General features: G+C 38.4%; 1 protein-coding gene across 8 annotated transcripts in view; it reads left to right on the forward strand.

Annotated features, from left to right (window-relative positions):
• LOC100870354 (neural cell adhesion molecule 2) overlaps positions 1 to 20,809 on the forward strand; it is a 428,395-nt gene that overhangs the window by 102,380 nt on the left and 305,206 nt on the right. The gene's annotated exons all lie outside the window — the stretch shown is intronic.

Genomic DNA, 20,809 nt, shown 5'->3' on the forward strand with positions numbered 1-20,809 from the left:
CAGCCTAATAACTGAATCGCGTTAAATTTTCCAGCGCGCAATCGCGGCACGATCGTTAATGACAACCACCACCCCCCGTTTTCACAAGTTGAAAACTGCCCTCTCTCTCGGCGAAGACACCGTGACAAATCTGTTGCGAACGATTCGAAGGCTACAAAGCGAATCGAATGGAATCGACGCGGGCGCGCGGTGACGTTTGCGGTCGGAGTGAAATTCGCAGGATCAAAGGCGGTTTTCGCGTCCCTCGGGGTACGCTCGATTCGGTCGTAACGTCATTTGCCAAACAATCGGGCCTCCGCGTCGAATACGGCTCCGTTTCGGCGCGGATCCGCGGCGGAACGAGCGCTACCCGAGGCACCACGTGGCCTCGTTAGAACCGCAATGGGGGTAAACGAGTTAAAAACCTCCACCACCTTCCCGCTCATTTTCGCTCGCGAGCAACGAAATTACGCGGTCGGTGTACGCTGCGGTTTTTCCCGCTAGACGATTCAATTTGCGTATTAGCCGCGCGATACCCGTGTGTGTCAATAAACGAGGAACGAAAAGAAATTCAGAATCCTTTCTTTATGAAATCAAGGGTTTTCTTCCTGGTTTAAGAAAGATTTCCCCCCCCCCCCTTTTTTTTTTAATAGGATAGAGTTTTAGAAAGAGCAGAGAGGAATCGTATTAATCGTCTGCCAAAAATGAAGCACAAATATATATACGTAAAGGGTTGGCTAATAACGAAATAAAAAATCCCTCTCTAATCGGATTTGTTACGTTTGATGTTTTATCTTAATGCTAAAAAAAACTTTACGCTCTCGTAGAAAAATTCGAATCGACATGGGGAAATGGGAGAAATGGTGTATTTGAATCGTTGCAAGCATATAATACCGTTCATCGATCAATCCCGCAACCCTTTCTCGTAAGAGCCGTGACATCCCTTCAAATCCCTAAAAGAGAAAGCTCGTCAACGGTATCGCGCATTACTCAATCCAAACATCTCTATGGCACAACATTAATCTCCGCCCTAAGATCTATCGGGATCATCGTCTTACGTAATAGACGAAGCAACCAACCAACTTTGCCTCTCTCCTCCCCCAAGTAAGCGCCTTAATTAACCTTAACACGATACCTAGCTGATACGATTTTAATCGGTACCTTTAATTAACGAAATGCCTCCAGTTTGCGTTCCCTTGGTCAAGTTGTCTAACCACCTGCTCGATCAGCCCGGCCAAACTTCTCTCTTTATCTTCCCTCCTCTCGTATACTCTTGGATTCCATTGGTTTTCAAGCCTCGTAACCACCATCCTCCCAGGACCTCCTCCTCGACCTCCCTTCGCGCCTCGAGGAGTCGTAATTACTTCCGTTTCGCCCTCAACGTTAAATAAAACACCCCTTGTCGCTTAATCGGCCGCCCGATCGTGCATAATCGACTTCCTTCTCGCGTTCGATCCCTTTGAAACACGTTGAATGGAATTATAACGCGTTCCTCCATCTTCCTCCCATAAATGAAATTACCTGAACGATGTGACAAAACAACAAGGTTAATTGGGCTTCTTCCACGATCGAGTTTTCGCGAGTGTGCCCGCTTATGCGCTTATTGTGCCAGTTTCCTAAACGAGTGGCTTGTTTGGCTGAGCGAGTAACTAACAATCTTGACGCGTTCAAAGAACACTGGTAATAGCCCCGGGATAGCTGCTGGACTTTGGGCGTGCGGCTAATATAAAAGAAGGGAGGAGAGGATTGCAACGAGGGGTCGAATGCAATGTGTGACGAGGGGTCGAGCGCTTGCGCCTATTGTCAACCCTTTAACTTGCTATGCTTTTAGCACTGGCCACGTTAGAATTGGCTACTTTAAGCTTAATTGCTCTGGAGGGAGGGAGGGAGGGAGGTCGCGTTTCGGCGGAGTTTAATCTCGCGAATTAAAATTAAAGTTAAGCTTTATGGCTTTTCAGCTTTCATCGCTCGGCCTCGTCACATCTGGAATGTAATTACGGGAGAGTTGAGTTGATGTTGTAAGACGTGGGGTGCAGGTTAATTTCTTTTTTTTAGAGAGAGAAATTAAGATTGCGAGTTAGTTTAGGGAAAAGTGATGGAGATGGTGGCGAATTTCATTCTACTCGTTATTAAAATTAGAATGTATTGAATTTATCTTGCTCTTTGATGCAGATTTATCTTGGTGAAATTTCATTAAAATTTTCACTCAATCCGTAAAAATTTATTCAAATCAAAATCTGACTGACTCTGAAAACAAAAAAGTTCTTTAAAGTTCCTTAGAAATAATTCGAAAATTTAGAAATAGAATAGAAATATATGGAAGAATTTCAAGAAAGAATTCTTTTACCCTTGTTCCTCGTTCTCTGCAATCTTAATTTCCCGCGCAGTATCCTCGACGAGGATGGGACTGCATCCGTATATTAACCAAGTTTTTTCTCGTTAGACACGTCCACATCGTCGTCTCGAGCCGAGGGAGTCGGCCAACTTGCAAATTATTTGAACTTGAGTCGCATCGGAGCGAAAGCTTCTTGATCGTAATCTTTTAATTACGCCACGAGAAGGAGAAAGAGGGTTAGGTAGGCGGTCGAAAGAAAATAAGAGAAAGGAGGAGGAAACTTTAATCCACACGCCGGTGGAAACAGCACCGGAAAGACGGTGAAGCCGATCCTCTTGTTTCGATGGAAACCGTGTCGCTATCATGCTCGACTATCTAAAATTGGGACGATCGTAAGGATTGGAATGGAAAAATTACGCGTGGAAAGATAATCATAATTAATTCATTTTTTTCATGATGAAATGGAAGCTCGTTACGCTTTTAGACGAAATATAATTCTATGTTTGGTTGATTTTTGTTAAAGAATTAATTCGGTTTGCCAAAGACTATAACGTATTATTGTGTATTTAATAAAAAATGGTCGTAGAAATCAATAATTGGTGGACAGTCTTGTGGTTTTGTGGTATATAACTTGGTTGAAGTGAGTAATCAGTCATGTGTAAGTTGAAGGAATTTTAGCTCGTCAAGAGGTATAGTATAGTTTGGTTTGCTCGTGAGAATTGCTAGGGCTTTCAGTCAATGACTCGTAGGGTTTGATTTATTTGCCGGTGTGGACGAGTGTTATTAGTTCTTTGGGTGTTGGTTCGTTTGTTAGAAGGTTTCAGACGTGTGGAAGAAAATTATACTTAACACGTTGAACGTTACACCTTGAGATTAAATTTGGATCCTTGTCTTCTTGTTTTTTTACCATACGTAACAATTTCGAACGATTATAAAAAATATTACTAAAAGAATTCAAGAGAAAAATTGTTTGGCTGGCTGATTCCTCGAAATTCTTTAAAACTTATCCTTAAGTATGAGACTATAAATAATACCAAAAAAAACCACGCGTTCTCCAAAATTTCTTTCGAAAGCCACTCGTGCACACTTATGCCAAAAATTGCGAAAGTTACTTCTTCGAATAAATTCCCTCTCAACACCCCGTTTCAATATATATATAACATAAAAACTCGCCCTTCTCTCCCTCTTTAATCCCGCTTTCGTCGCGACTGCACGCCATTCTCAAGAGGCTCGAATCAACGAACCGTGGCTTCAAGCACGACTTTCCTTGCGCTTCGCAGTCCAGACTGTAACTCTACTCGGCCGGGAATGACTTGTGCGCGATCCGATTGTGGTCAAGGCTGGCCAACACCGCCCGGCCGAGAAATTTCACGATATAAAATCGGGTATTCGAGAATCGTATCGGAAAAGGTTCCCCCGAACTTTTATGCCGCCCACCTCTTCCCCCTCCAACCGACCAGCGTCCAATCGTCCATCAGTATCGGCCGAGTTACGATTATTAACGCGATAAAAATTTCTTCCGCTCGGTCGTGCGCGGATTTTACGAGTTTTGGCAAAGTTTGGCAAACGCAAGGTGGACCGCGTGTTGTTTCTCCTCTTTCGCTTCTTTCGAGGGAGAAGGAAATCGGAGTAAGTGACGTCTGCGCGCAGGAGGGGGGGATCGTTGATTGGTCGCTCTCCAAACTATGAGCGGATTATGGTATCGTTGGTAATTTGAGCGCGGTTTTGCACGGTAAATAGAGAATGACGGGAATTATCCGGAGGCTTGTGCAAATGTGCACAAGGGAGATTGAAGTATTTAACGTGTGCAAGGACTTTCTTCGTCCACGATTTGTTCGAATATAGCATAAAGCAGCGCCTCTACAGCCAGCGTGTAGTTGTTATCTGCCGCCAGGTTAATTGAAATCGTAACGAATCGTCGTCGTGACGCGCGATGGCGGTGAAATTACATCGACGAGTGTATGTTTGTACAATTAACTAGACCCTCCCCCTCGTACCAGCAGTAGGAGCACGGACACGGTTGGATTCTCCGTGTGTTTGACGATGTGATCGTTCCGTTTGCTTGGAATTTGATTTTATAGTCGATAACTGCTTGTCCCTCTCTAATCTCTACGGTTGATTGACACAAAAAAATTCTATTATTTTTTTATTCTCTTTATACGAAGAGAAACAAGCGTTTGATATAAATATTTTTGTACTTTTAGAAAATTATTACTAGTAATACATACATCGAGAAGCTTGATTTATATTCGATTCAATCCCTATATCTGTATGTAAACGTAACTTCAAATTCGGTGGAATTTCGTCCCCGAACTGTGCCCAACTTTTATCGACGAGAAATGTTTAACGCGATTTTAAAATATCACTCTCCCTCTAATTCGCTAGATGTTTATCGTATCGTTTAATCTCCCCCCTAAAAACTCGAGGGAAACTCGCGCCGAGGTTGGTTAACGAAAATTGAATAACGCGTACACGATGAACGAGTCTAATTTAATCGGACGTAGTAATTTAGCAATCCGGTGAATGATTAATTTGGCGAACGATTTAATTCGCGTTGATCGCGCGCGCTACAAAGTGTAAAATATGTAGGACGTGTTTAATTACAATTATCGAGGGCGGGGAACGAGGAATGTTCGTTCGCGTTTTCGCTTTGCATATTTCATGAAGGAAGGGGAGGGGTTTGCGGCTCGACTCGGCATTGGATCACATCCGTTTACAGAAACGGATATTTCTCTTCTTGGGTTGGGAAATCAAAATACAAAAGCGCGCACGTGACAATATCGATATGAAACATTTTATAAAAAGAAGAGGAGAAATTTCAGAAATATTTGAGGATTCTTCCTCGAGCGCTGTTCTTCCACAGACGCGGAGTGGAGAGGTGGAGGGTGGATATACAAATCTGGAAACTTTTTCAAATGTATGAATAGTGAAACGCGAAACACGAGGATGCCGAGCGATTTTTCGTATTCGTAAAAATTTCTTCCTTACGTTAACCAATTTTTCCACGATTTTATAGTTTAATTCTTTCTTGTTTTCACGGACGGTTAAGTTTCTCGTTCGTTCTCGTGTTAACGTTCGGCTAGGATGCAGGGTAAAATGAGTTTACGATATTGAAAAGATATTAAAGTTTCGTGCAATATTTTTCGCTGAAAGATTTATTTTCTTTTTTTCTCTCTCTCTCTCCTCCCTCGAATTTATTTTATGGATAGGTTTAACGTTTAAGGGGAGAATGAATTTGCGAAAATGGTTGAGGTAATTTAATTGAATGTTAAATTTGCACGAGAGAATGTTGTTTTAATAGCTTTGGACAATATTCATTTTGATTATATCCCATTTGTCTTTTCATATTTATATAGAATTTATTATTAAATTTATACTCCGCCACACTGATTATCAAGATTCACGTTATAATGCTTTAATTTTGTTTTAACAAACGTATTTCGTTCAACTTGTTAACCGAATAACCTAACCGTTCAGATGGAAAGTTTTATTTGGATATATAGAATTAAAAGTTTACGTTGCAAATTGCAAAGGAATTTCAACAAATAAATTAATTCTTTAACGAATTGTCACAACTCGTTAACCACTTTATACAAATTCTCCGTATCAAGTTTTTTCTTTCTTCAAGTAATTAAAGATAAACAAAAAATCGTGAAAGAATCAAACTCATTGTCATAGTTTTTATACGACGAGTAGAATAATTGTGTACGAAATTTCTTGCAATTTATACGATAAATAATTCAATATTCCAATTCGAAAAATCGAATAAGAATAAAAACGTATTTTTCAACGAATCATCGTCAAATGCAGCCAACGCTTCGCCACGAAAAAACGTTACCAATTCCCCCCAGACCAATCCATCCTGGTTTTAGGATTTACCGTTACATTATAAAAGTATGTATAATGGTTGTGCGAATCGAGCGCGACGAGCATAGTTTTTCGAGCATAGTTTCGTAATTAAACGTCGACATCAATCGACAGTAACGAGTGGTGGCCAGAAACGAATTTGCCCTGGGTCGTAGGAAAAAAACGATGGAGGGAAATGGAAAAAAAAAAAAAAAAAAAAGGAAAAAAGAAAAAAAATGGCCCCCCCGATCCCCACGAGAGGTGGGTCCCTGCCGTTTCAAAACAATTTCCAGTCTGTCATGCGGTCTTTGCCCGGTGCACGTCCGTCGAATTAACCGAGTAATCTTGCCGAAAAAATTGTTTCAATAGCATCGATTGGCCCGGGGAGTGAACAAGCGGGACAAACACACAGCCGGGAGGGAAAGGTCGGATGGAACACGGTCGAATCCGGTGGCTGGTTTCCGGTAAAAATGTGTCCCATCGATCCGTTAAACTTGTCGAGTTGGAAAAAGTTTTTCAATCGACGACTCGTCGTCGTCGTTGGTCGTTGCCTCTTCCCGCCACTTCTCGTCGCCGCGACTTGCAACGATACGATCTCGCGTTTCCGCGCGCGTTTCTTCGAAACGTACGATTCGAGTTTTCGACTTCGATAACCCCTCCCCTCCCCTCAAAACTATCACGATCGTTCGTGTGACGGAAGGATATGGAAACAGGGATACAAAACAAAAAGGAAGAGAATAGGAAAGAAAAAAGAAGGGAAGGGAAGAGGGATGAGCGTTGCTCTGATCTCGTGCCAAGAGTGGAGTCCACTCGTTCGTTCTTTAACGTCCACGAGCACGACGTAAATATCGTTTAAACGATGCTCGTATCTGGCCGGCTACAAAAGCTCCGCTCTACACAAAAGGATCCACCCTTTGGGATCGTGGAAATACCTCGAGATACGTAAGAACGCGTTCGACAAAAGGAATCGTGTCGAACAATCGCGAGTGGATATATATATATATATACACGTATTCGAGGAATGTCCACCGATTTTCCAATGGAAGTAGAGAAATTCATATTTCTTCGGGGTTAATGGGGGCGCGAGAGCTGCTCGATTGCATCGATCGTTGCGAGTGTCGATGAAATCCGATCCATCGATCCATCGAGGTGCATCATCTCTCGTGCCTTCTCTCTCTCTCTCTCTCTCTCTCTCTCTCTCTCTCTGTCTTTCCTGCTGTAATTAGCTCGAGCTCGCAGTTACGACGGAGAGTGTGTGTTTAGTGGATTCCTCTCGCCACGATCGTGCTTGGAGGAATCTTCCAATGCGATGCGGCGTTTTCACGCTCAAGTTCCATTCTTAGACCTTTCAACAAAGAAATGGGATCGTTCTCTTCGTCTTTTCCCTCCCTCCCTTCTTCTATTTTCTCTCTCTCTTTTTTTCGTTTGGAAAACAAAACTCACCACGGCTCCTCCTACTTTCTCGTTCTATTGTCTATGACTCGTTTTCGTCCTTGTTTACCGAATGAATTTTTTTCATTGGCCCTCGTTTTAATGGAACTCGTTCAGAGAGAGAGAGAGAGAGAGAGAGAGGGAGTAGAATTCAGGCGGCGGAACTTTTTAGGCCATTTTTTCCTCCCTCACTTTTTCTTTGGAAGCATTAACGGGAGACGAGCGCGGAACGAATGGCACTATCGATAAGAGTCTTTTGTGGATGAATAGGTGAAAGGGGACTGGCAGGAATTCACGACTAAGGGCGGATGTGTAATGAAATTTTTTCGACGATGGACGTCTTAATCCTTTGCGTCGGACCATCGATTGGAATCTTTTCGATTTTTCCACTGTCATCGAGATTTTCTGTTTTTCTTTTTCCTTTTCTTTTTTTTTGTGTACGGATCTATAGCGTTGACTGGAAAGGAGGGAATAAGGGTTCTTCCTTTTTGTGTACGTACATTGAAAATGGAATTTCTTTGGATCCTTCGATGACCCGGTATTATTTTTTTTTTTTTTCTTCTTCTAGAACTTTTGCAATATTGAAATTAGAACGTGTCCTCTCCATCGATCGATGCTATTAGTTGAGATGTTCGATGGAAATGATTTCCTTAACGAAATTAGATTCTAGAATCACGAGATGAATATGTATAAATAAAATCGAATCGAAAAACTTGGGAGAGGTAATAAAATTAGCATACGACCAACAGATTTTCAAAACGCGGGACGAAGATTTTATTCGTCAGAAAGAAGCGAATAATTTATCACTCCAAAGAAAGAAAGAACAAGAAATTACCTGTTGTATAATATTCCATTGAATTACTTGATTTGTTCCATCAATAAAGAAATTGCCTGTACGAATTATAAAACGTACGCGGGCGTCGAAAGAACGAATCGATGAATATTAAATTTAAATTAAAGCTTCGCAACGTTACACATATCGTTTGTCACATATCCTCGTTAAATCGATCCACCGTTTAATTATTCCTCGTAATTTTAAACGGGTGTTACTCTCGAGCTGAAACAGAGACGGAAGAGGAGATTACCGGTCCACCAATCCCCGTCAAACGAATCCGGTGTAAAAGTCACGAAGGATCTCCAGTTGGACGAGCTCGAACTATGATGTCTTACCTCAAAGATATCCCTTCTGGTCTGGATTCCCTTCCGCAATTAGCCGTGGCTCGTAGCTACAATGGAGTGCGTTTATTGGATTCCTTCGGGCGCAATCGTTCCATCCGTGGAGAAAGATTTCGAAGGCTCTCTTCGCGTTGAGCGAAAGGAATTCGAGCGGAACAGGGGAATGAAAGGAAGAGGGGAGGAAGAAAGAAAGGGTGTACGTACGAGTGGTCGAAACCCGGGGAAGGGATGAGAATAGAAGGAAAAAAAGGAAAGAGAGAGAAGAGAAGAGAAACGAGAGGATCGACTAGAACTTAAAAAGAAGAAGTTGGGGAGTAAGAAGTGGAGAGGGAAGAAATACGACGAAACGAGAGAAAAATGAAGAGAAAAGGGAGAGAGAGAGAGAGAGAGAGAGGGAGGATGTATAGTGGGTAGTACAAGAGCGAGAGAGAAGGGAAAGGGGAAAAAAAAGGAAACGCGACATTTTTACCGTTCCAATATATAAAATGGGTTACGATCAATTGAACCCGCCGATATTGAGAGATACCCCTGCAAAAGAATGCGGTATATCGGTTGTACAAGGCGAACGAGGAAAACCGATGCTCATCGAACCTTAAAATACGTCCTTATCATATTGGCTTGCCGCGCCCTTTACCCTCCTAACCCCTTTCATACTTTCCTCACGCCTCCCCTATATATAGAGGAAACTCTCTGTGTCTCTCTACCTCCCCCCAGGCTGCAATTTCTGCGACTTCGCGGCCTGCAGACCATTCAGTTTCGCGCAATTCCCCCATATGCAGACAGAGGAGGCGAGGGTGGCGCTGCGGTCGCTGCGCGCTACGCCTAGGGATCCCTAGCAAGCTGCCGCGTCTCCCTCTGTCTCTTTTTACTCCGCCTAGCTACGGTGGAAGCTGTTTCGCGAAACGTACGGTGCCAAGAACCGAGAGCTGAAATATTTCCAGGACAAGGTGGTGCTGGTTGAATCCTCTCTCCCCGTGCTGGAGGTGGTGGGGATGGAAAGAGGAAGAGGAGGAGGTGGTGGTTGCGCGAAGCGTGGCGAAAGTAGCAGGCAGTCTGTGTTGGGCGCGGGGAGTGGGGGGTGAGAGGAGTGTGTAGGGGGTTGGGAGGTACGGAAAGCTCGGGGAGAACTGTAACAAATTGTCATTTGCAGCGCAATACTCGTTTTCGTCCGCACAATAATCCAGCGCTGGTGTAGCAGGCGTTTGCTACGTAGGGTACTCTTGTAGGTACAGGGCGTAAAATGCGGATCCCAACTGTCTAAATTAGACGTTGTTGCACGGATCGTGGCACGTGTCTGCGTTTAGAATTCGAGTGCAAGTTTTGAATCGTGCGTCTATCGTGGGGATATATTGTTTATCGCGTTGATAGAGGGAGGATGTTGCGTTTTGACGTCAGTAATGGATGGATTCCAATCTTGTATCCAATTATTGTTATTTTGTATCGGCTTGTGGAAAGTGGTGTGTATATAGGAGACAGGATATAGTACGAAACTTTTGCTCAGATACTCGTAGCAACGACGAATGTCAATAAATTCGTAAATGTTACAAATCTGGGATAACAAATACGAGCTAAACATAATTTTTCCTTTCAGTGAACGATTTGGTTTCTTTGCTTTCGAATCTGAAATAAATCGATGGGCTAACAGTTGATATCAATTATTATCACTGGCGTTAAATTGAGCTTAGATTTTTGAATAGAAATATCGGTGGAAAAGAGTTTCTCTTGGTTCAATATTGTATTCTAGGTAAAAGCAGTGGGTTTAAAGATATCCCTTTAAAAAAGGAAACATTTTGCTCTAATAATTTAGTGCGAGCGAGGATCATTTTCTCGAGTTCGCTGTACAAAAGAATAACTTAGTGCGGCTTGAATGAGCCCGAGTTAAGTTGAAAGTCGGGGTCGTTATACTTTTAACGAACTGGATTCAACTTCCACGTTAACTTGCCCAAAGATTCTATGCGATTGGACATTATCGCTCTTAACGAAACTCCTCTCATGAAGTCCGAACAAGGCTGACGAAATTCCTGAAAATCGGTCAAATTTAAATATCATTATTTATTTCAAATTCAACGGGTTTTATAAACGGAAAAGGGAAAAGTTTTAATTACCTGGAAATCTTATAATTTCACAACAAGTCCAAGTTTCACAAATCTAACTATTTCTATAACACATAATTGTATTTATACGAAGAAAATAATGCTTCGTTTTATTTAATTAATGTGATAACCTATATTTATTTATAAACCGTAAAAGAAAAATACGACAAACTTTCAACTATTTTCCGTGTTTCCTTTTTTTTTTTTTCAGGGAAATCAATTTTGAAATTCAATACGCTTTCAATCCAACCTCATATTACAGAAACTATTTTTTTTTATTTGATCTCGAGATGAAATATGTGTTGTTTTTGCCACTCTTTTAAACATTTCAAAAATATTGATTGTCATACCGTCCGCTTTATAAAACTTTGTGGATTTATATTTTGAAAAGGATTTATGTCTTTGATCTAACTCATTGTTTTCCCTTTCCAACTATGTCACGTTCAAATCTTTTTAAATAGAAAAAAAATATATATATATATATATATATAAATTAAAAATTCGATAAAAAAAAGACTTGTCACATTTCTCTTGAGAGTTATAACTTTTGAAACAAATTCGTATAATAATAATTACCATTTTCATAATTTCGATTACTTATTTACTACCAGTATTATAATTAGATAGAATCTTTCTTTTCATTTCCATTAAATTATGTTTCTGCAATTTGATCGAAGAAATATCCTGTATATCTGTAATCAATATCTTATCGACATATTTCTTCCTTTTCATGTATATCATATTCTTATATTCTGCAGTTTTATCTGAATGCACGATGTGTCGATGGTTTGCATCAAGTTGTACTTGATAATTTCTGATGTAAAAAAAAAAAGGATGTGAAATCGTTGCGATTTCTCACCGATGATGCTCCAGTAACTTTATGCTTTCAATAGTTGCATATCCGTACGCATTACGTTATTAGAAATACAAAGCTGCTTTAAGGGTCTACGTAAACGATGCGATGTTGTGCGAATGGCGATTAAAAAAGGTTTGTGTAGAACAAAAGACCCACTTGAAAAGAGAAGTTGAGCCCGTGAAGTCGTTGCTTCTTTGTATATCGGTGAAGTGTATGATTCTACGTGAAACTTTGAAACAATTTTTATTTCACTTTTTAATAACGAGAATATAACGTGGCGCAACTATTGTGTAATAACATTCATTTAATCTATACCGGACTTTTGTATATACAATGCATAACGAATACAACGCCGAAGATTTTGTACAACAATTTTGATCATGCTGCGTGATCTAATTGCATTTTTAAAAAAATTCTTACAGAAATAGATAGATAGGAATTTCAAAAAATTTCCAAGAATTTCTAATCTATCCACGTAGCTTTGACGGATCGATCGATGCTGTCAAAACAACGAAGCATCGAAGAAACAATCCTGTTAAAACTGTTTACAATAATATACACGCAATTCGTTTCTCTCCATAAAAAGTTGCAAATCGTATCTATTTTCGTCTAGTCGTCTCGATCCATTTTAATATCGAGATGCACGATCCTTCAACGAGGCAGCGCTGTTCATTGTAGACGGTTATCAGAAACGAGAGTATATAATTTCGGCTGAAGAGGCAAGTTTCACGGGCAAATTAGATGTCACTGCGGCCGTGAGATACACTCAAAAGTATACGTGTGCACGCGCGTAAATACGACGATATTCAATGGAGGCGAAGCGGGCGCCATGATAGTGCAATATCTTATGGGACCAAACCCTCTTGTTTCGAGCCACGATTGTCGTTCCACCACCCCTCGACCCGACAGCCTTACAGGATACGATGTAATAATCCGTGAGCCCTTCCGCGCTGCGTTAGCCACTATGGGGTGGAATTAACACGACCTTCAATTTTCTGGAGATATCGTTTAATGATATCGATCCTGCCAGGATTAACGCCACGTTGAATTTTCTGACGAAGGAACATTCGGAAGGGAGAATATATTTTATATTTTCTTAGTGAGGATGCTTTGAACATTTCTAACAAAATAATTTTCAATCGTTTCAATTTCATCTAATTATATCTCCAAGTCCATGGAAATGGATTTGAATGGAAAAGGATCTATTTGTCGTAACTTGGAGCAAATGGACGGATCTTGTCCAAAATATTTTTCCAAACATTTTGATTTATAACGATTCACTCAAGTTGGTGGAAGGTTTGTGCAATGTTTCGAGTATTTTTCAAACTTGATCGCTCGAGAATTGTTCGGAAAACTATCGCGATTTTCCAAAATCCGATGAAAAGCTATCTCGACTCCGAGGAACGAAGACTCTTGATGGTAGGCTTATCGTGGCTCTTGCCAAGTGTCTCGAGGGTTGTTGCAACCCTTTCATCCGTTTCTCTGAAGGCTTATCACCCATCTTTGATGGCTCTCGATCGCCATATTCGAAATCTTCGAAACATTATTATTTCGTTGTTGCTTTGTCTTATTAGTTAATAAAAAACTGGAAAATTTCATTGATATAATAAAATATTTCTTTTTTATTTTAAGCGTGTTAATTTTTTTATTATATTTATTTCACTCACCATATACCATTTATGCAAATCAATTTTTGTTCCCCTCTCTTAGAAGAATATTAATATTATCACGCGATATTAAAATTTATTATAAAACATAAAACGTTTTAAAGCGTTTTTCTCTTAAACGTTTAATCGAAGTGTGGAAAAAACTGATTCGATGTTAAGTGATTTTCCTCTAGGGAGAAAAAAATTTGACAGTTTGATTAATGCTCGATGTTCGTGTCCAGTGATGATTTTGTTTTTAAACTTATCTCTTCTGTTAATATTACGAGACAGGTCTTGATATGTATATTAAATAATATATAGACATTAACCAATAATTAATTGCCTCAACTTTTCAAAAAAAAATTAACTACTTCAAATTACTTTTGAAGTACACGAACGCGATAAATTTATCTTCCCTTCTCACAAAATACGATTTCGAACGAATTATCGAATATTTCCATCATTTTTTCCCTGAAAATTTCTTCAACAGCAGCCAATGATCGCCAATGATAAGAAAATAACGAGAAGAATAAAGCGTTGAGGCGAAGAATAATCTATTTTCCTGTTGAATATTTATTTCCAAGGACCGTCCAAGTTAATTAAACAGCTAAAAAGACGTGATCGAACAATTCGATATCTCCATTTAAGAGAAAGAAATTTAATACCGAAGCGGAAGTTGTAACATCGATGGCCTCTCTAATTGGTTGGAACAGTGTCGTTGATTGGTCGGCCAGACTCGGCCGCTTAAATAACTCATCATTAATTAATTCTAGCAGATTCGGTCCATCGTTCGACGCGGTATTCAAAAATTTGTTTACGTTTGATCTCTGATCTCTCGGGAGAATCGGTCAAGAATTTATTTCCCGGATTCCATTCTTTTATAAAGATTCGCCAGAGCTATGTTATCGTTTCGAATGTAAAATCGCCGATAAAATTAACGATATCCGATAATTCTAACTACGAAATTATTGTGTGGAGTAAATGTTTCGATATTCATTACTTAATTGGACACATTCGAGATAAATATTTTTTCAGAATTCAATCCAAATTTTGTAAAAATTAATTCGAATTTTATATTATTCACGTCCTTTTGTTCTTTGAGATAAGATTCGCTCTTGTAGCAAAAGAGATATCACGAGGCAAGCACGAGAAAGTTCTTGGATTGATATAAGGATTGACGATAATGCAAAGTTTTATCAAAATTTGCGTGTTCTCTTCGCAGACCTGAAAAGCAGAATACAATGTTAGTTAGAGGTAAAAATTAAAAGGCACAAAAGATCGAACATTCAAATAGCGAATTCGGCAAAGAATATTTCACTTGATGTGAAATAATGTTAAATGGAATTATTTAGATAATTTTTACAATTGAAATGTTCTTCAAATCCGTATTCCAGAACATCCACGAGTTTCCTTTTGCGCGAAGACAGAGACAAACTGAACACGATTCAGATTCATTATATACGCGAAACTCGAGCGCTATGAATCTTTGTTTGAGCCACTCGCGTGACTTTCTGCGGGGGAGGGGATGTCCTCATGCAAGTATAATAATCGAGAGGATCACTCGTGTTCACCGATTGTCTTTTGCCTAAGCGGTTGAACGTTTTCCAACATTTAACCATTTCTGCCAGGCACAGGCTCGCCATTTTGCCCAACTTTGTTCGCGCGAGCGATGATTTCCGATGGAATGGGGACGTGTGTGTGTATGTGTGTGTATGCGCGCGGATCTTGAATGGGTTTTGAATATTCAATCATGTTCGGTGCGGAAGTTTGCTCGTGCATTAATCGCTTTTAGTGAAAAGTATTGTAAAATTCAATTTACGATTTTGCATCAATTTTAAGCGGATACAATTCCGAAGAAGAATACGAAGAATAAGAAGAACGTGAAGATGATAGGATAAATTGTTTCCAGTACTTTCACGTTTGTTTTTCACATGGATTTTCTTCTGCGTTGAGTATTGAGATTTGTTGAAAATGAAAATATCGGATGATTTTTTATTAGATTTTTTTATATATTAAGCGAATAATTGGTACAAATATTTAATATTTTTTAAAGTAATAATTTAGTTGATTTTAAGCAGTCGTGAGTTGTTTAAAATTTCAACGTTGGATATATTAACTTTTCCTTGAAAAGTTTCTTTGTATCGCAAAGAATATTTCACGATAAAGGTGAGGGAGGGAATTTCAGAAAAGTGAAAATTATTGTTGGAAGAAAGTTGGAAGCACGCTATCGAGAAACTTGATCGATGTAATTGCCTATAATTAAAGACGATACTTGCCCCACCAGACTTGAGTTGTTAGTCTTACCTTTGAGCGGGGAATATTTCGTGTTATTCTCTTCTTCCAAGTTTCATCATATCCCGTTCGATTAAATTAAATTCCATCCATTTTTCAAATTTTCATTATCGAATCGAAATACGTTGCAGAAGAGAACAATTCATTAAACGATAAAAATCTTCACTCTCTTTTCATACAACATATCTTTAAACTCAACTTCGAACAACTTTACATACGGATCTTCTTCAAACGATCCGTGAAACGAAAACAGCGTCGATATTAAGAATAATTAAAACAATTGACCGTTAAACATAAAAACATACGAGAGTTTCGTTGAGAGTATGAAAGATCATCCAATTTATCAACCATGGTTCTTCGTTGCTTCTTCTTCGGATAAATCGGATCTTCGATAAAACCATTCGCAAATTGAAAGGCCGCGATTCCTGCCAGCCGGCTCTATTCGTATCTGAAAGATACTTAAGGGGGATAATTTTTAATTAAACCTTCTTTCTAAAGCTTCCTTCCCGTTTGTTCGTTTGCGAAAGTTAATCGAAGAAACGTTCCACGGATCCGAACGCACTTTTTTCTCCTTCTCCTTTCCATTCGTCCATTGATCCGATGAAACTTTGCGAAAAGAAATCCATCCATCGGAGTAAATTATAATCGATGCATTGTTCGAAGATTTCCATTTCGCTGTCCTTTCAAATTTCAACCGATCGATCGATAGCGAACGTGTCGAAGCCTTCGCTTTTCTTCTTACAATTTTATTCTAAGAATATAATTTTCATTTCGCTTTGTACCGTCAAAAATATTGTAAATGAAATATCGTATTCGTTCACGAATTGTATGATAAATTGCATTTTTTTGAAATTATTCAGATTTAGGATCATTTTGCAAAGTCTCATGAATGGTAATATCATATATTTTCTCTTATTTTTCGGCGTCTTTTTTAATTATTAGATTTATAATTCCCGTCTAAGATTGTATTCAGAAGAAGATATTATTCGAGGTAATGAAACTTTGTACGAATATTAATAAAAACAATCTTGTAGTTGTCCAAATCTTCCCAATCTATTCATCGTGTAGAACAATTTGATAAATTTTTTCCTCTTCTTCCTAGATATTTCTCCATTTTTCCGTCGAATGAGAATTGAAATCGGCTCCAATCTGAAATCGCGAGCATGTTTAACATCGATTATATTTTTGCGGCGAGCAAAAAAAAAAAAAGAAAGGAGAAATAAAGCGAGGTAAACGAGAAGAGAAAAATTACACCACTGTTGAGTGTTTTATTTAAATGGAAAATTTATAATCGATTCGATTCAAGCCAAACAGGTATCCACGATCGTAAAAGCGAAATCGACAGCGAAGAATCACGCGTGTTCCGACAGTGATATTGTTGATTTCCACATCTCTCGTCTTAAATAAATTCAGAAATATCAGAGGAAGTCGCGAACGAGGAGGGGAAGTGATCGATAGATTGTGTATGAATAAATAAACGATGGATTATTTAACATCGATTTCGAGATACATCATATCGCAATTCCACGAGCTCGATTTTACCTTTTGTTTCTCGCAAAATGATTGGACCCTCTTTCATCGCTTTCCTCCTTTTCCTTGTTTAAATATAATATTCCTTGTTGAAATTAGAACAATCGTGACGGGTGGGTTTACATTTGCGTAATTGAAATATGGGAAATACAAGAAAAGGACGGTATATTTTCCTCCGCGTATTTCGATGTGTTTTCTCGTTAATATAGAAATTTACTTGGTGAAACGTTTCTGAGGATTTTGCTTCTTTTTCTCTTTTTTGTGCACCGTGTTTTGTGCAACGAAAGAGCGAGAAAACGAGGGTGATTGTATTTCTTCCGTGTTGCGCAAACACCCTTGCGGCTTGAATTTTCGTTATTCATCTTTATCGTGGACAACAATAATACGCATTTCGAGGAGGAAATTAAAAGTAGTTACATTTCTTTGTTAAAGATTTATACATCGTCATTTCATATCTCGATTATTCACTTATTAATTTGTTATTCTGAAATTAATATCAAATTTTCCCCATAAAGAATTCTATTAACACGAATCCCTCGCGTGATTAATGATTAACGCGGGAGGATGATAATCAATAGTTGCGCGATATTCGAGCAACTTTATTAAAATTTTGTCGAATATCAGTGGCGTGGCCCCGGTTCGCATTACTCATATTTCACCACAATCATCTAATATACATAAATTTCAATTCTATTAAAACTTCCTCTCGAACCGTATATCTCGTAAGAAATCGCATATCTCACCATCCGTATAAGTAGAAGATTATATTATTAAAAATTTTGTCGAAGGAGGGCAATTTTCGACTCGTTACGCCGGAGTCGAGGAAAAATTAAAACGATCCATTCTCTGCGAGATTTCAAGGAAAAGATCGTTCGAAGTTTTTCATCTTCGTCGTGTCACGAATAAGCGGATGCGTAACCGGTTCCAAGTCGATCGGTTGATAATTGCCTTTCGTGTTTATCTCTCTGGTCTAGTCTCTCCTCCAGATAAGAACTTGTTTTTTTGAATAATTGTTTCGCGTGTTGTTCTCGCAGCACGAGATAATAATACGTTTTTTTATGAAAATATCCCAGTAAAAGGGAAATATAAATCGCTTGTGAGGAGAAACAAATTATCTCTTCTCTTGTATAAGTTTCCGGTATTTTAATTGATTTAGGTCGATTTTCCTTTTCCCAGTATATCTGAAAATTATCCTGTAACACAACAGTATCAATTAGTATAAAAATATTATATCGCGTATATAATTATGATTCATTACAAAAATTTAAGTTTCTAGCTTCAACCGTTTAACCTCACAATTTGTTTTACAACCAAATAGATATTCTAATAATCTTAATTTCTCTGAAACTTTCATATATATCGAAGTTTCGTAAACAGCTTCAAAAATTGCATAATCTTCTCTTTCGTGATTCCATCAAATCGTATTCCACACGATTTACACACAATGGATCAAGGTGAATAATAAAAATACGTAGTTTTACGTTTAGACTTGGCCACAACAAAAGTTACGACGAGAAGGTTGAAGCTACTAACGACCATAATTAGACTCCATCTCATTCTCGAGAGAAGTTTCGCTCGTTCGTCGACTTCTCGATTGCTCGAAAGACCACCTCCCTTTCCTCCTCCTCCAATCTTTGCAAATTGAATCGTGTGCCGGGGATTGCACTTCCGGTTTTCGAGGTTATTCGAGGAATATCGGATCGGTTGTTGTTCCAATTTCGCGTTACCGGCAACTATGTCGAGCCGTGGTAATTATCGTGGGTCAAAGGTCGATCGGGAGAGGAGCTTTTTCTCCATCTCTCCCCCTTGAAAGTTTTCGACGAGCTGCAAAAGACATCGTTCATCTTGTTAGAGTTTTCGAGACGTTGATGATAATTGGGGAATGAAAAACGCTTCTCGATATTTTTCAACGATTTTTATCGTTTGAAGGATTGTTAGTTACTATTCTTCTTTTTTCTTTTCTTTTTAGTTTTAGTAGTTATAGTTTTGTATTTAATTTTTTTTTTTTTTATTTACATTTTCAAGTCTTTTGTATTATGAAAGGATTCGTTCGTTCGAAGGATTTCCAATCGTTTCATCGTATAATTTCTCGTAATTTTGATGTATCGCATTGTTCGAATTTTATCAATAGAATTTAATGGGAATGATTTATGCATTATTGTTTAATTTTACTCGTTACGAGTCGAGAATAGTACTTTAAATAACAACAATGATCGCGACACATATCGAATTTAACAAAGGGAGAATGAAAATGACCAGATAATTCATAGATCTCGAAATTCTGATTTTGATTCACAACGAACGATTAAATTTTATGCTAATTTGTTTCAAAGTTACCGTAGCGAATCATCCCTCGTTTATTCCTATTTCGTTCGTTTCTATCAGAATTAAAAATTATCCTTCTTTATTCCAACATTTTCGAATCAAAAATTTCATTCTTTATTTCTTTACAAACTTTCTCTCTCTCTCTCTTTCTCTTTAAAATAATACCCAAGTACGTAAAATCTCGCAAACCAACTGTATGCACATTTAATTATAAAATATGATTTACAATGTCAAAAGAAGCAGAAGAAGAAGGTCACACGAAACAAGACTTTGTGACAAGTTTTAAACCGATTTCTTTATTTCTAAATTAGACGAAACGCAATTTAACATGGTCGATATGTATCATTCTGTTGAAGTAGGAATTAATTTCGATTTCGATACGATGATTAATGCCTTCCCAAGAGTATAACTCAATATTTGCATTACGTCACGTATTATTCTGCGATAAGTTGAACAAAAGGGATGGTTTTGTTTAAAAATCGAAAACGAATTTGAACGAAGGAAAGAATTATTTTCAAGTTCACATCATTTTTAGAATTCGACAATGATATTATATTACACGATGTATAAAATAGAGATCAAGGAATTATACGTTTTTTTTAATTCAATTAATATTTTTCTATTGTCGAAGGATATTGCGAGTTTCACCGATTAATTTCGAACCGAATTTAACGTTTTTCCAAATAATAGAAATGAAAAGTGCAAGTTTTGTATTATTTATCAATCGATTTCTCTTTACAGGCGCTTTTCCACTATGTGCACGACGAAATTTTATATTATTGTTGTTCGTAACTGTGCATTTATCAGTTAATTTTTATTCGTTATGAATTAGCTCGATTCTTCGTTTCGTTTCGATACGAATTTCCATCATCCAGTTTTTGTACCATTATTTCCATTATATCCACCAATATTCCGACTGTTTCCAAATTTTAATTATCATTTTTTTTCCTATTTCGGCTTCAATTTGTCTTCGCAAATGTTCAATCCATCCTTTATTCTTCGACTATTCCACATTTTACGATGAAACACGAAACTCACGAATTGCACATACTTTTTGAAAATAACAACAACAACAACGAATGAATTCCTATCAACTAAACACTCGAACACGTTCATTTCGATTCCCAACCTTTCGAAATACATATCCACGAATATACATCCACAAATTCGACGTATCTTTGCCCGAGAACGAGCAATCTTCTCATCCACCTAGCCAGTCACCTGTCTCTGCGCTCACTTCTTCGAGCTCATTTTCTATAACGGTTCTTCGCAAATACCACCCTCTCCTTTTATGCAGTCG

This window comes from Apis florea, unplaced genomic scaffold, assembly GCF_048593485.1.
Source record: "Apis florea isolate Af1SG1 unplaced genomic scaffold, ASM4859348v1 contig_2350_pilon, whole genome shotgun sequence".
NCBI classification, from domain to species: Eukaryota; Metazoa; Arthropoda; class Insecta; order Hymenoptera; family Apidae; genus Apis; species Apis florea.